Below are 14,381 nucleotides of genomic sequence, written 5' to 3'. Positions count from 1 at the left end.
TGAACAAGGTTTTTTCTTATTTTTTTCCTCCCTTCTCATCTTTTATTATTAACCATACAATTAAATAAGATAATGCTAACTATCGTATAGCTAAGTAGAGCCATCTAACCTAATGCTAATCGTATTGAAAAACACTAATTGTTACCTCTTTCATAGTCAAGTCTTCTATTTTTTTGCTTCCCTAAAGATATTCCTTTCTGACAAACCTATTTCCTCTATTTCCAACTATTGTTTCTCTTTGTTTGTCTAAAGTTTGAGGCCATTTTTGTGGGACCTACGTTCATGGATGCTCATGATAAGGGATGCATTTTTACTTCTTTAGATGACCACAATCTATTTAGTTCTAATTGATATCAACTAAGGATCAACTCTCATTATTTAAGATGTGAAACTAGTAGATAGAAAGTTCCCAAAGAGGTGTGGAAGGAAAGAATCCATAACTTTTGCATCAAAGAAATTGGGTAGTGAAAACAAAGTGACATTTTATTAAAAGAAGTGTAGCTTATAAAGACAGTCAAAAGTTTAAATGAAAATTTTCAAAATATAACATTACACAAAATTACAACTTTTTTAATTAGTTGATAGGGTGTTATATAGAAGACTTTAATCAGAAAGTGTGATGTCTCATGCTGGAAACAAAAACTGATTTATGAAAAAGATTATTATAGAAAATAAGATTTTGGCAATACTTATGGTATGATTGGATCCAATTTGGTGGTCAAGAGCCAACAAATAAATGAAAGGATACTATCTTAGACATCGCCTCCTTAGCTCAACCTTCAAATTTAGTGACCTGATTTTGAAACTACCAAAATAATATTGGAAATTAAACACTCTCATTGACCCAACATCTCTAGGTCAAGCTGGAAGTTAAAGAGCTACAATGGCAACATGTTATTGCTCAAGAATCTTGTATTTTTTTGTTAGAGGTTCCCACCATGATCATTTTTAATGACTATCTCTAGTTGTAAGTCTAATTGTCGGTGGAGTGTGATTTCTATTTGAGCTCCTAGATTGAATTTGTAGGGCCTTATAACACTCCTAACCTACTATGTATGGTAAAGTTATTTCTCTAATTTGGTTGTGCTCATCACATACCATTGGTCCCAATTTCTGGTCTAATATCTTTCTCCAAAGCTCAAATTGTGCTTCATTGGAGCATTGAGTTGAGTGTCGTATCTTAACATACCTAACTCAGAATTTTGTGTTTCCAAACCAATTAGTTAATGATCTCTATCTACAATCAATCTCCTATCGATTCTTCTGAAAAATCATAATTTCTTGAATAGTTTCCTCCATGCTAGTGCCTCTCTTTATGCGCTCCATTATGATCTTTTTTGACTGAATGAGAATGAGATTTGGATTTTTCTCAATTTGGGTACAATTATTCAATGCCCAAGCATCTGAATTGAATAAATTGGGGTGTAGAAAATCCAATCATCTTTTGCACCATTATTGTTCTAGATCCTAAGACTTCTATTTTCCAAACCAAAAGAAACTCTTAACTCATTTTTCTTACCCATGTATATTATGCAATCTAATTTTTCTTTATAGATATGCATGCCCACTAAAGTCTTCCTTTTGTAAAACATTTTTTTTGGAGAATTGTATACAGCAAATAAATTTTGATTTTTACAAAACTCAAATATTTTGTGAAAATCTAATAAATCATACGTATAGTTTTAAAAAGACAAAAAAAATGCATAGTTTTAATTTATACAGAAAATAAGACATTAAATAAACAAAAAAATAATTGTATAATTACCTTGAAAGAAAAAGAAAAACTATCAACAAGGATTACAAACTTTCTATTTTGTGAATTAAACCATTATATTTCTCTTTGTGACATCCAATTCCATTGTAATAATATACATTTTACTATCTCTTTATTATATATTAGTTGTACTTTTTAAAAATCATTATGTTTTTTAAACCATATGTTTATTGTAATTTTATAAAAATATATCTGTGTAATATTTGATAAAAATATTATATTGTTGAAATATGAGAGCAACAACCTTTCTTTGCGATTAGAAACAATGACAAAACTCAGGATGAGTTGAATTCATCCCCAAATGACTAAAGAAAACCAAGGAAAATTATAGAAAGATGCCAAAAATAAGAGTAGAGGGAAAGCAAATTCACACACATTTGGAGTGTGAAAACAAGCAATAAAGGCAAATTTATCAGCAAACCTTAAGCAAACTTGATTAGAATTGTATCTTAGATTTTAAGGCATGGTTCATAGAAAGTGTAAAAAGACATGAATCCATTTATATCAATCAAAGAGAACATTGGCAGTAAAATTAAGCGGGCATTAGCAGTAAAACCAAGTGAATTTTGGCAGCAAATTATTAAAAAATAATGTCTTTTGGAAAACGAAAGTGGATTGCAAGAGCAGAAGGATTATAATCAAATATAGCGACCAAACCAAGGCACAAGCCTATTAAATAAAATTAGAAAGACTTAAAATATCGCATGCTGGCAAGAATCGAAATTCAGATTGAGAAGAATTCTAATTGCATGGTACAAAGAAACTATCTAGATACAACGATCTTATTATTAGAAAATCAGAGAATATATTTTGTATCAACAAGTGTCATGTAGTGGCTAGTAATCACCATTTTAGTAGTACAATAACTTGTTTAAAAATAGCAATAATTGGTAGTACAGTAACTTTTTTAATAATAGCAATAATTAGAACTCAGTAGTTGTTACAAGCTCAACAAGAACTCTAGGAGAGCTTGAGTCCCTGCCTTGTGCATGGGTGAGAAGGCATGAAATGCATGCGATAGTTAATTTAACAACATTAATATTTTACAAAGTAACTAAAATGACAATTATTTAAAATCAAAGTCTATATTTAATTGTATTAATCATATGTATGACAGTTTATGTTGTTAATAAGCTATATACATTGGAAATTTGTGGCTGGCTGAATTTAGTACGCATCATAGATTTCATGCATTATAACTAAAAAATGAAATGCCTAGTTGACTATAGCATGTGAATCAAAATCGATTTAAACAGCAATGAGTCAAAAATGGAGAGTTGTTTCAAAATTTAGAGTATTTGATAGAGTCTGAGAGATCTGTTACAAGGTTTTTAGCAGTATATAGAACATATTTGGAATAGCTTCATGCTGTGAGCATAATGTCAAAAATAAACAGCAGTCCAGATGCTTTTTGCAGTGTCAAAAATAAACAGCAGTTTCAAAAATTTGACTGGATTCTTTTTGTGATGTTTGCTGATGGTATTGGCGCTGGTCTGAAATTATTGTAATGTGTTGAATGTTAAGTCTGCAAATTCAGAAGAATTTTAAATTAGTAATTTGTCTTTAGCGGAATGCAAAAAAAAAATATAAAAATAGAAAGAAAAGAAGACAATTCTTTTACCTTTGGAAGTGTTGTTGATTGCTGCAAAATTGTCGCATAAGAGTTGGATGTTTTTTATGTGCTTTGTAATGTTAGTGCAGCAGGTTGTTTGCTATTAGTATAGCTTTTGACACTGGAACTTGTTCAATTTATAATTGAAAAAATGCATGTTGTAGTAGCTTACAATAGTGGGCTCGTTTATGACAACTACGATTGCATTGTTCATGGTGATGACGAAAGTTCCAGGTAGCTCAAACTGTCAAATGAGATAGATTGCATTTGACATGTCCAATGTATATTCTTCAAATGGTATTGCTGCTAGCTCTGGAAAGTACTGTTATAGAAGTGTTCCGTACAAATTGCATTCGAGGAGCTTGTCTTCAGTTTCAAGTATGCATTGTAGGTAAGGTTTGTATGTAAATATTGTGGTCTGTCCGCATTTCGTGCAGTGAGTGTTGGTTTTGTTCATAGGATCTGTTTGAGAAACAACTTGTTGGCAAACATTGCAAATAGTGTGGTATGGTGAGAGATGCACATTCTTTGGCCTTAGAATTCTTGTTGCCTTTTGTTGCAAGGAAAATAATTACTGTAAGTTAGATTCAGAAGATTAGTTATGGAATTACAGTATTGATTTGAGTATGAGTTGGAGAAGGTTGTGTTTTTGTTACCTGTATGTTTGTTGAGAAGAGTGCTTGGAGTGATTTTGTTGTTGAGCCGTCATGCAAAATGTCTATGAAAGTAGATTGGCATGATCGAATGATTGCTGATCCTCTTGAACCTTGGCGGAGCACATTCTTCAGAAGTAGGAGCAGTGGCTCAGGGAGCATTGAGGATGCGAAGATTTTCTGCAGAGTGTTGTATGGGCCAGCGTGTGCCTTTGCAACTATGAGTTGCATGAGGCGTAAAATATAGATGTTACATCTACTATGTGTTTTACGATTGTTTTCTGTAAGCTTTTAAGAAATGTGGCTTTTGTTTAAGCAGAGTTACTTACAGTAGTTGTGTCCGAAGGCAATGGTCCGTCTCTAATTTGCAGTCTAAGTTCATCTGCCTGTTGACTGTGGGATGCTATAAGGACACCCAAGCTTCTGATTGGATATGTGCTTTGCGAGTAGATGAGCTGTGATATTCTTGTATCGGGTGTTAGCCTTTGTTGTTTGCAAACTGGTGGAATTGTATGTATTTTTGTTTCGGAGGTCAACTGCAAGTAGTATTCAGCATCACCCCTTTCAATTGGCCTTTTTTCTTGATTCGAAACTTTTCCAAACGAACACTTGCTCCAAGTTGCAGTGATGGAAGTAGTTTTTCTATTAGTGTATTTGTTATATTTGTTGTTATGCTCCTCTGTCCTTAACTATCAGTGAGGTCGACATGTGCAATTGATGTTTTCTGATCAGTGCTTGAGTTGCTCTTGCATGCTGGTCCATATATGACTAGAACATGACCATCAAAAGCATCTGCTGATTGTGTTTTTGATCAGTGCTTGAGTTGCTCTTGCATGCTGGTCCATATATGACTAGAACATGACCTTCAAAAGCATCTGCTGATTGTGTTTTTACCATGTCAAGTATGGTGGATGTCTGAGATGTTTCGATCTTTGGTCTGCAATGAACGAAACTGGGTTAGCTTAGAGAATAATTCATAAAGGTGTTAGAGTTGTAAGTATTGATAGTAGAAATTGAGTTATCAAGTTTAGAGTACCTTTTTGCAGCATGTTCATTGTTTATTGAGCTGATGTCGTGGGCATGCACTTTGTCTTCTTAGTATTTGTAGCAGCCATGTTCTGAAAATAATATTGTCAGTTGAATTTTGTGGATGCATATTGATTTGACCCAGTAATATGCAAATGAATTTGTGCTTGCAGGACAGTTTGTCCGAAATATTTGCAAGAAAGTTAACAAGCAAGTTTTGTAGGATGAACTGATTGAGGGGTGGATTACAGAGTTGTTTGCTATATCTAAATGCATAGTGCTATTGCAAAATGGTCTGTCCAATAGGTATCTAGCATAGTGAATATAGGTGTTGCATTGTCAATATTGCGTATCCAAAAGTGGTCAACCATGGTTGATGCATGTGTTGTTGGCTCATTGACAAGAAAGTGTAGGTTTTGTTGTTGCATAAAATGCGTCAAAATTGTCTTTCATTATGTTGCACTAAGCATGTCAATGTTGAAATCTCTTGCAATGATGAGTTTTGAATTTTGTGGTAGTGAACTGGTAATATTTTCAATAAGGTTGAAGAGTTGTACAATAAGCGCATTTGGTCTGAAATACAAATTTGTGATGCATAAGGGAGTTTGGACATGGATGATGTCAATTGTTGTTGATTCCAAGTGGTTTGTTGCAAAGGTTTCTAGGTTATTGAGTATGCTATCTTTTGCCCAACATGTTAGCAAACCATGGATAGGAAAGAAAGGGTGGCAATTGAAGCTCTTGTTTAACAGTCTGATATTGTCAATGTTTCCAGTCCTTGTTTCTTGTAGGCACAATACAATTGCATCAAATAATGCATGATCATGAGCTATGTCCTGTTCATGTGAGAGTAAACTGCGTGTATTCAAAGAGCATATGATATGTTGACTTGGTAGGATAGTTGGAAGGCTATATTGTAGTGTCCATTGTGATGTTGTCTGAAGTCATTGGATTTCATTTTTAACTTTTTCTGAGACTTTGAAATTGGCATGATGTAATTTTTGTATTAAGTACAATGATTCAATTTGACGAACACGTGACAAAGCAGTGTACGTTAGTCCATGTTGGTACACTCTAGTTGGGTCAAAGGCGAGTGCATCCATTGTTAGTCCTTGTGCTCTATGTATGGTTCTTGCAAATGCTAGCTGTATAGGAAATTGTGACCGTGTTACTATTATTGTAATTGTTTATACTCTCTTGGCAATTCTTAATATTGGTGTCCAGCTAAGGAGAATAACATTGTTGTATAGGCTTTGCATTCGTTGTCGATAGGATTTTTCTATTGCAGGATCATTAAATTCTATCCAAACAATGTCTTGTTGGGCCATTGTGTATGTTTGGAAGATGCCATCAGCACCATTCACTAGACCATCTTCCGTATCAAGATTGCCTACTTATGAGCTCTACCAATATTCCTAGTTTGGCAAAAGATTGTTGCTGGGAGCAATGTATTTTCATTGTGGTATTCATTGAAGTCAAGTGGTGTCTTTTGTGTTGATCGCTTGAAGGACATATAGTGTAGTGTGTAAAAAGTTTAGCATGTTTTGGTTGTGTTGGTTGACAGATGAGTTTCTTTGAAATAAATGTGGCAAGGCTGGATCATTGGGAGGGGTCTTGTGGCACATTCTATTCATGTACAAAATGTCTTCGTTTGTTTGTGTATAGGTTCTAGTTCGGTTAAGTATTGAGCTGAACTGTTGATCTGTTTGTCTTACGACTGCTTTAAGTTCAAAGTATTCCACTGATTCAGTCCAAAATGTGTATGGAATTTGATCATTATGCAATACATGTGAGTCAAATATCCAATTGTCACAAACAGGTTATGCTTGGTATAAGCCACCACAAAATATGATGTCTACATTTTCGAAAGGTTTTGTTGGCGTGTGTTTTATTTGCCGCAGTCGTCGGTCAATGTTGTACAACATTATCGAACCCAATAAGGAGATTTCGTCAATTAGAAGGACTTGTACTTGTTCAAAACTTTTGCTTAAGTTATCGAGTGTGTTTGAATCAAGGGGCAATATTCTAGAAGAATTGCAAGGTAGGCGAAAAATGGAATGTGCGGTGGTACCTCCTATGTTAAATGCAGCTTTACCTGTTGAGGCAACTATGATGCCTTTGGGTTTAAGTGGGTCACTATCTAGTTGTTTCTCATATAGACGAATCATGGCTTGGTATAGTACTTTTGCTATAAATGTCTTCCCTGTTCCGGCTCCACCTGTCAAGAATAAGTACAAAGGCGTATGTGGTGCGAGTCTCTTGGTCATGACCATATCTTTTACTATTACCTATTGTTCTTTGTTCAATTGTCGTTGGAAGTTGAAGTATTCATTCTTATTAAGCAAAAATGGATGGTGTACTTCTGAGTATGGTACCTTTGGAACAATGTCTATGCATTTTTGCTTGTTTGGTTGCATGATATCGCCAAGAATGTCATAGTTTTCGAGTTGAGCTTGTTGTTCCAGCTCAGAAGTTTGATGTTGGAAGATTGTTTGTGGATAGTTCTTCGTCTCTGTTTCTGTGGTAGCTTTGTCTATGTTTCCCCATCGATAATCAATCTGTGCAATGAACATTTTGTCCATTTTCTCTAATTCTATTTTATGTGTGTTGAATGCTTCACTCCATGAGCTAATTATGTTTTATGTGTGTTGAATGCTTCACTCCATGAGCTATGGTTAGCTAAAAGTGTTTGCTCCCTTATCCTGAAAGGTAGGTACAACACCATTTTTTCTCTACACCAGTTCTCTTGATCAACATGTGGATTGTATCTAACGTAGCATATGATCTGCGGTCTGTCTTTTTTGGAGCTTTGTTCCACTACAATAGTAGAATGCACACTACTCTGCAAGTGATAGGTTTTCTAATGCTTCTGGTCTCTTTATGTATTTGTCAATTGCAGATGCACACATTATGTTTTCCGAGTTATCTGCCTCTTTTGCTAGAAACTTTGGACTTTTTAACAAGAAGACTCTACTCTCAAATGGGGAGGTGTTAATGAAGATAGTTTTCCTTGATGATTTGTGCAAAGGCAATGACAACGCAATGTGTACAGCTTGTCGACTTGACATTTGTTGGTAGTTCAACAATGCATTGCCAAGTTTTCTTATAAACTGGACCTTGTCATCATAAACATATGTGCATTCTTTTCGCAATCGAGAAAATGCAATGAACATTGTCTTGTCTTGCTTTGTCATGTATGAACAACAGTAAGAGGCTGCAGCATATGCGTCCAATATAAACTGTGTCTGTGTTTGCATACCATAACGTTAGAACATGTATTGCAAATGCATTTGTCCAAATGTCACTTGGTTGTCTTTTTAACAAAAGCACTTTCTTTGTCAGTGCAGATTGTAGCATTGTAATGTAATCATGTTCATTAAAGTTGAATTCATCTAAGAAGTTGTCAACTGTAGTTTCCCTTGCAAAGTGCATATTTTCTAGTTGTTTGAAGAATGTCTTTGTCTTTTCTTTGATTGCATTGTTGATTATTGCAAGGGGTTCTAAGATCATTGTTCTTCTCATTGGGGGGAGCAAGTAGTTGAACCAACAAGCTGATATCCGATATTTTTTGCAAGTTCTTGTGTGATGGTGTGTTTGCATCTTGATCAAGTTTTCATCAAGATATGATGAGTCAGTTGAAATGTACTTGTCAACAAATTCTTCTATCTCAATATTTTGAAAAGTGCCATATATTGGAGCATCTTTTATCCATAGCATAAAGTGAACATGTTCATTTCCACAATTCTGAAATTCTGTTACAAAATAATAGTCTTGGACTTTGCCACATAGCTTATCATTTTTCATCATCATTTTGCGGAATGCATTGACTCTATGATTGAAATATTGGCTACAAAGAACTGGATTTTTTTCTGATTTTGAAATCTAAATCTTTCTCTTCAATTGTTTCATTGTGTTTAGTCTCTTGTGCGGAAGATACATGTTCTAATGCTTTGCATAATGGTTGCCAATAATGTTCAGCACTAGTCAATGTGACAAAAAAAGGAGGTCTTGGTTGCCTTATCATTGCAAATATGTTCTTTCTTTTGTTGTCCAAGTAATTCGGAGATATGTTTTTGAATGATCTAAATCCCAAGGGTGATCTTAATATGTTGTCCAACTTTGTTGTGTTGCGCACATCCTTTGCCAATAGTTTTCTACCCTTGAGTTCACCTTTCCTTATGCAGACCCAAGCAAGGGATGATATTTGTTGTATGATAACCTTAATGGCTTTGAAAAAGATATCTATGATCTGGGTTGCAAAGTCATTTTCTTCATGCATTAGTTCCCATTTGACAATTTTTTGGCATGACAGGTTCTTAGTAATGTCAACTAAGCGTGGGAAACCGAAGAATAGTGTAGGAAAGTTCATCTCTTCGGAGTATTTGTCTTGGAAAATCCCAAGAGGCTTTATGCCCTCAAAAGGTGCAATTTCAATGACGGTAGTGTCAAGGTCTTTGATTGAGTGTGAGTCATTAAACCAATGTATAAGTGATTCAGCTATTGGTTCTTCATTAATCTCGATGATCTCATCAAGTGCTTCTGCTTTTGCTTCAATATCTAGGGTCATTTTTTGCTTCTTATTTGCAATTGAAATTTCCCATTCTAGGTTTATGCACACATGTTCACTAGTATATAGTGGCATTGTTGATAGAGTTGCTAATGCATTCATTACACAAGCAAGTCGCACGTTGCCTTGCGCATATGCATTTTCGTATTCTAACTTTCTTTTTAGCTTGATTGCTATTGTTTTTGTTTCATCTATATCTCTAGGTAGTGCTTGTTGCACTTTGTCAAAGTCTACAAGAATATTAATGATTGATCCATTCAATCCGTATTGTGCTCTTTTAAATCTTAATTGTCTAATTTGTGCAAAAGCTATGCACAAAGATACTAGTCTTTCTTCCAAGGAACTTAGCATATTGACTGCATCTATTCGAGGGTTACGTCTTATGTTCCAAGGTACAGCATAAGAAAGTACTTTGCCAATTGACATTGCTTTAAAGCATTGCTTACAAATTGATTGGATTAGTTCAATCTTCTTTTCTGTCGTTGTTATTGGTAGCATTGAAAAAGCCTTCATAGTTTCTTCGTTGACTTGGCATATATTTTTATGGAAGTTTAACATTTGACATATAGTGCATGTATTTGTGGGTGTGTCATTGATCATGTGCTTGTATTGAGTAATTGACTCTTGTATTCTATTTCTACTAGTGCGTACTTGTCTAGCTCTTTGTTGGTAAGAGTTGCTTGCTAGTCTCTTTCTCACATGTCGGTTTGTAATTCTCTTCATCTTGTTCATGTTGTTGTCATTATGTATTCCATTGTTGCTTTTGTCACGAATGGCAGCTTTTAGAGAGTGCAAGGAGCAATGGTTTTTAATGTTTTTGTGAGTTGCACCTGAGCTGGTAACTTGAAATGAACTTTTCCCAATTGTACATATTGTCTCTGTTGGTTGAGCAATGTCAAATCTAATAAACTCTATGTTGCTAGAGCTACTTGATTTGGATGTTGACATTGTAAATGCTCATGTTTTGTCTCATTTATTAGAATTTGACTACTGTTTTGTAGACTATTGTTTTGTAAACTACTTGAATCCTAGAAGTGATGTTGAATTACAGCAATCAATTAGCATAAAGTTAAGTGTAAGGTTTCAGAACAGAGATTAAGTACTTGGTAACTAACCTTGTAGCAGTAATAGTTGGTAGATTTGTTACCTCTCTCTTGTCTAACGTTGAAGCTTATTTGTGCTATCCTGAAAACCACAATATGTGAGAGATATAAAGATTTAGATAATGTTACTAGTAAAATCTATTAAATATTCAAATAATATAATTCTGAAATACAGCTGAATAATTCTTAAAAAAGAAAATAAATTCTATAATGTAAGTTTTAATTGTACTTGTACCTTAATTTTTTAATCTATCAAAACAATCAATAAATTTATATTTGCAAAACTTAAATAAAAGAACTTTTATTATTTGACATATGCTTAAAATTAAAATTACTAATAAACAATTCTTTTAATATTATTATTTTTATAAATCTAACAAGTTATAATCTATAGGAAAATTATCATTCTTCTATTTTGAAATAAAATTAACTGAATTACCTATTTTGAAATAAAATCAACTTTGCATTAACTGAACATATATTTTATAATATTTAAGATTATAATTGAGCCTAAACACCTGAGGGGAATAACAAAAAGTATCTTAAAAATGAGTTGTGAGTTTGCAGATTAGTTACCTCTGTATAGTCTGAGCTTCAGCGTAAGTTGTTGAGAAATGTTTGAAACATACACTGTAAAGATTGGTTCCAGGCTTTGTTTGCATAGAATTTTAGTATGTCTGCAAAGAGAACAATGTCCTAAGAAATCGAGTAGAATACAGTTAAAAGTATTTATTTACTGCAAATGAACAGAGCAAAGAGAAAGAAAGAATAAATGCTAAATACAAAATCTAGTATTTTCAGGCGAGCCGGCCATTTCTGTGCCTGAAAATCAAATTTCGTTGTGCCCATAATCTCAGTTAAGATTAACCAAGCATGAAAGAGACACAACAAATTAGAATAAATGAATTTTATATAACAAAATCCACAAAATCTGTGAAACAGAAATATTCTTAAATCAAAATGAAGAAAAAATCATGTCTTCGTAATGTTGGTTTTGCATTCGCTTGGTTAAATTTATGGTCTTGCAGAAAAAAAAGTCAATACAAATTAATGCTAGAAAATTTTCAATTACTATGATCAATGACAATAAATTGTTAACAAAAATGTTATTATTCCAGTTCGAAACAACCAATGGGCATGAGATTGAAAACTTGGAAGCGATCATCAGAAAGTTAGTGCGGAAAAAGGATGGAATATTGTATTTGACTTGGATCTCACTAAAAAATTTGTTAGTGATAGGCCAAATAAAATGCATATGATTAAAAGAGCAGAGGGTTTATTTCTACATACTCTTCTGGAAACTGAATTAAATAGCCACTTCCTAATTGTATATGAGCGCTAAAAACAATTAATCAAAACAATGTTTTTTATTGTTTTGTAGAACCTGATCTCAATGCTCAAGAAAAAGCTATAAACTGGTTACTGGATTATTGACCAAGAAAAACATACGCTTTCAAAGGGATTATGCCTAATCCTAGTAGCAACGCCCCTGCTCCATCATGAAACTTTATATTTGTTAAATGTGATGGAATGAATGTGTTGAAGAAATGGGTAGGGAATTGTGTTTGTGTGCAATTTAGTGCTGTCAAGAAGTCATCTGAAAAGGATTGGTGCTACAAATTGTGCTGCTTAAATGGGACAAGGGTTACAATATTATTATATGCTCCACAGCAGAGGTGTATTACTCTAAAGAACATTCAAATTATCCACTTGAGGCATTTAACTCACAGACTTGAAACATTTCCTTGCTAATGTGCCACTGCCAATTTTAACTTCGACAATTTATTGGGCGAAAAAGCATCCTTAAATTTTTAGTTCGTCTGATATGCATTCTATCAAACAGTTTGTGTGTAAGCTCTATTCTGAATTTTTTGTATTACCAATCCCGAAAGACAAATAAAAAATCACAAGTTTGTTGTGTAGATAAATTCAAATACTCATTTAAATGCTGATTTATCTATAATTATTTCACGCCTGATTCTGGTATGACATCTCCTCTTCACAAAAATACATGAACAGGGATTAGGACAAATATTTAGACGGCAGCTACAAATACGACCTTGATTATTGCTAATAGAAATCTCATTAAACACTTGGCAGGCACCATTCTATTTATATTTAGCATTACTATTTCTAAATTAGAGATTACAAGCAAGGGATAAACATATAAAACAATCGTTCGGTTCAACAATGCCTTCAATTATTAGCTTAAAGTAATTTATTGTATATATCCTAGCAATCCTTGAAAAGTATTTTGGCTTCTAGAAGTCGAAAATGAGGGCAGATCGTAGAAGTTTAGGGCAACGGTCAACCTGCAACAAGGTTTGGTAGCCTTTAATCAGATTGTTAGACTGAACCGTCAGAGATCCATGGAGAATGGCTGAGCTTCGCGGAAGAATCTGTGTAGGTGAACACGAATTTGAGAGAAAGGACGAGCGTATGTGGGATACAACTTTGTGATGGTAAAAAGAGTTTAGGTATTAGCGATGGATGTAGAAAAGTTAATAAGAAATTCCACAATCAAAATTTATGGGGAAAAAATAAAATTAAAAGAACCTGCAACTCATTTAACTCTGAACCCTGCTTATGGAATTTTGAACATTTTTCCTGGCCAAAATCGTATTAATATGCTCCCAACAAAGTTAGCCGCGGTATGGAAGCTCCGAATCCATCGAGGAAATAAGATGATGTTATCAGTAAAGGGTTCACACCCCATCCTACGATTTTTAAAGCACTCATCACAGGGCCTTGTGAGGATGGAGATTTGAACAAAATAACATACCTGTAGTGATTTAAGAGGCAAAAGCTAACGTTTTCAAAAACCCAGATATGGGCAAACGCTTGTACATGAGAAATTTTACATGTCAAACAAACCCAGAATAGTCTAGCACAACCTGTAGTTGCCCGTAAAATAAATTATATATACAGGGATATAACTATAGAACCAGATAAGAAACTGCCGCTATAATGGAGAGAAGTAGGGTTTTCAAAAAACACCAGAAGACATTTGGTTCGTTACCTGTCCAAACTCTTTTCTTGTGTTAATAACGGTAAGAGCGTTCTCCTGGCCTTCTCCGCACAGTCTGACTGGTAAATGATTCAATAAAAATGTAGAGGTTTCTGGATGACACAACGCTCCAGGTGCACACTCAGAAATTGTTGCAAGAAGTGACTTTGGTAGAATGCCTAAATGCGAATAAATGACCAGTACAATAACACATTTACGAGACGCTTATCTGTCCCTCTCATTAATTACAAGCGTACCTGCACTGCCTACATTTTTCATAATTTTTTTAAAAGAAATTACCCTCGGCAAAATACCAAACAACCAATAGAATTTAGATTTTAGATCAGAAAAATAAATTTAAAAATAATTGATTTCCAAACTTTAAGAAATGATAATTTGTTGTAAATCAGACTAATAATTTACTGCCCCCACCAAAAACAATAGTACCCTGCTTTGTGCAAGGCAGGGACTAATACATGTTAGAAATAGATTTAATATTGCTTTTTAATTTTAATTTTTTTATGTTTTCAAAGTATCTAACAAGGACGCATAGCATCAAGTTCCTGTTGAAAGCTTATAAGATCAAAGTGAAAACAAGTATAGGTCAAAGGGAAATACATTCAATTTTCTATTTGCATT

The 14,381-nt window shown here is 34.0% G+C and overlaps 1 long non-coding RNA gene across 5 annotated transcripts; it reads right to left on the bottom strand.

Moving 5' to 3' along the window:
• Window positions 1–3,051: 3,051 nt before the first annotated feature.
• On the bottom strand, window positions 3,052–13,990 carry LOC149558495 (uncharacterized). Of its 5 annotated transcripts, none has more exons than XR_016365044.1 (7): window positions 13,755–13,990; window positions 11,312–11,412; window positions 10,748–10,817; window positions 5,076–5,157; window positions 4,043–4,976; window positions 3,396–3,960; window positions 3,052–3,299 (listed from the first exon to the last, which is right to left on the bottom strand). It is a non-coding gene; the product is annotated as an uncharacterized LOC149558495 (long non-coding RNA). The 5 variants fall into 5 exon arrangements; XR_016365042.1 differs by having other exon boundaries at window positions 3,396–4,257; window positions 4,369–4,976; window positions 13,755–13,989; XR_016365040.1 differs by having other exon boundaries at window positions 3,396–3,936; window positions 13,755–13,987.
• Window positions 13,991–14,381: the final 391 nt, after the last annotated feature.

Source organism: Cupressus sempervirens, chromosome 5 (genome assembly GCF_028749045.1).
Source record: "Cupressus sempervirens isolate cs-2001-9-10 chromosome 5, ASM2874904v1, whole genome shotgun sequence".
NCBI lineage: Eukaryota > Viridiplantae > Streptophyta > Pinopsida > Cupressales > Cupressaceae > Cupressus > Cupressus sempervirens.
This window is presented reverse-complemented; position numbering and strand designations above follow the sequence as displayed.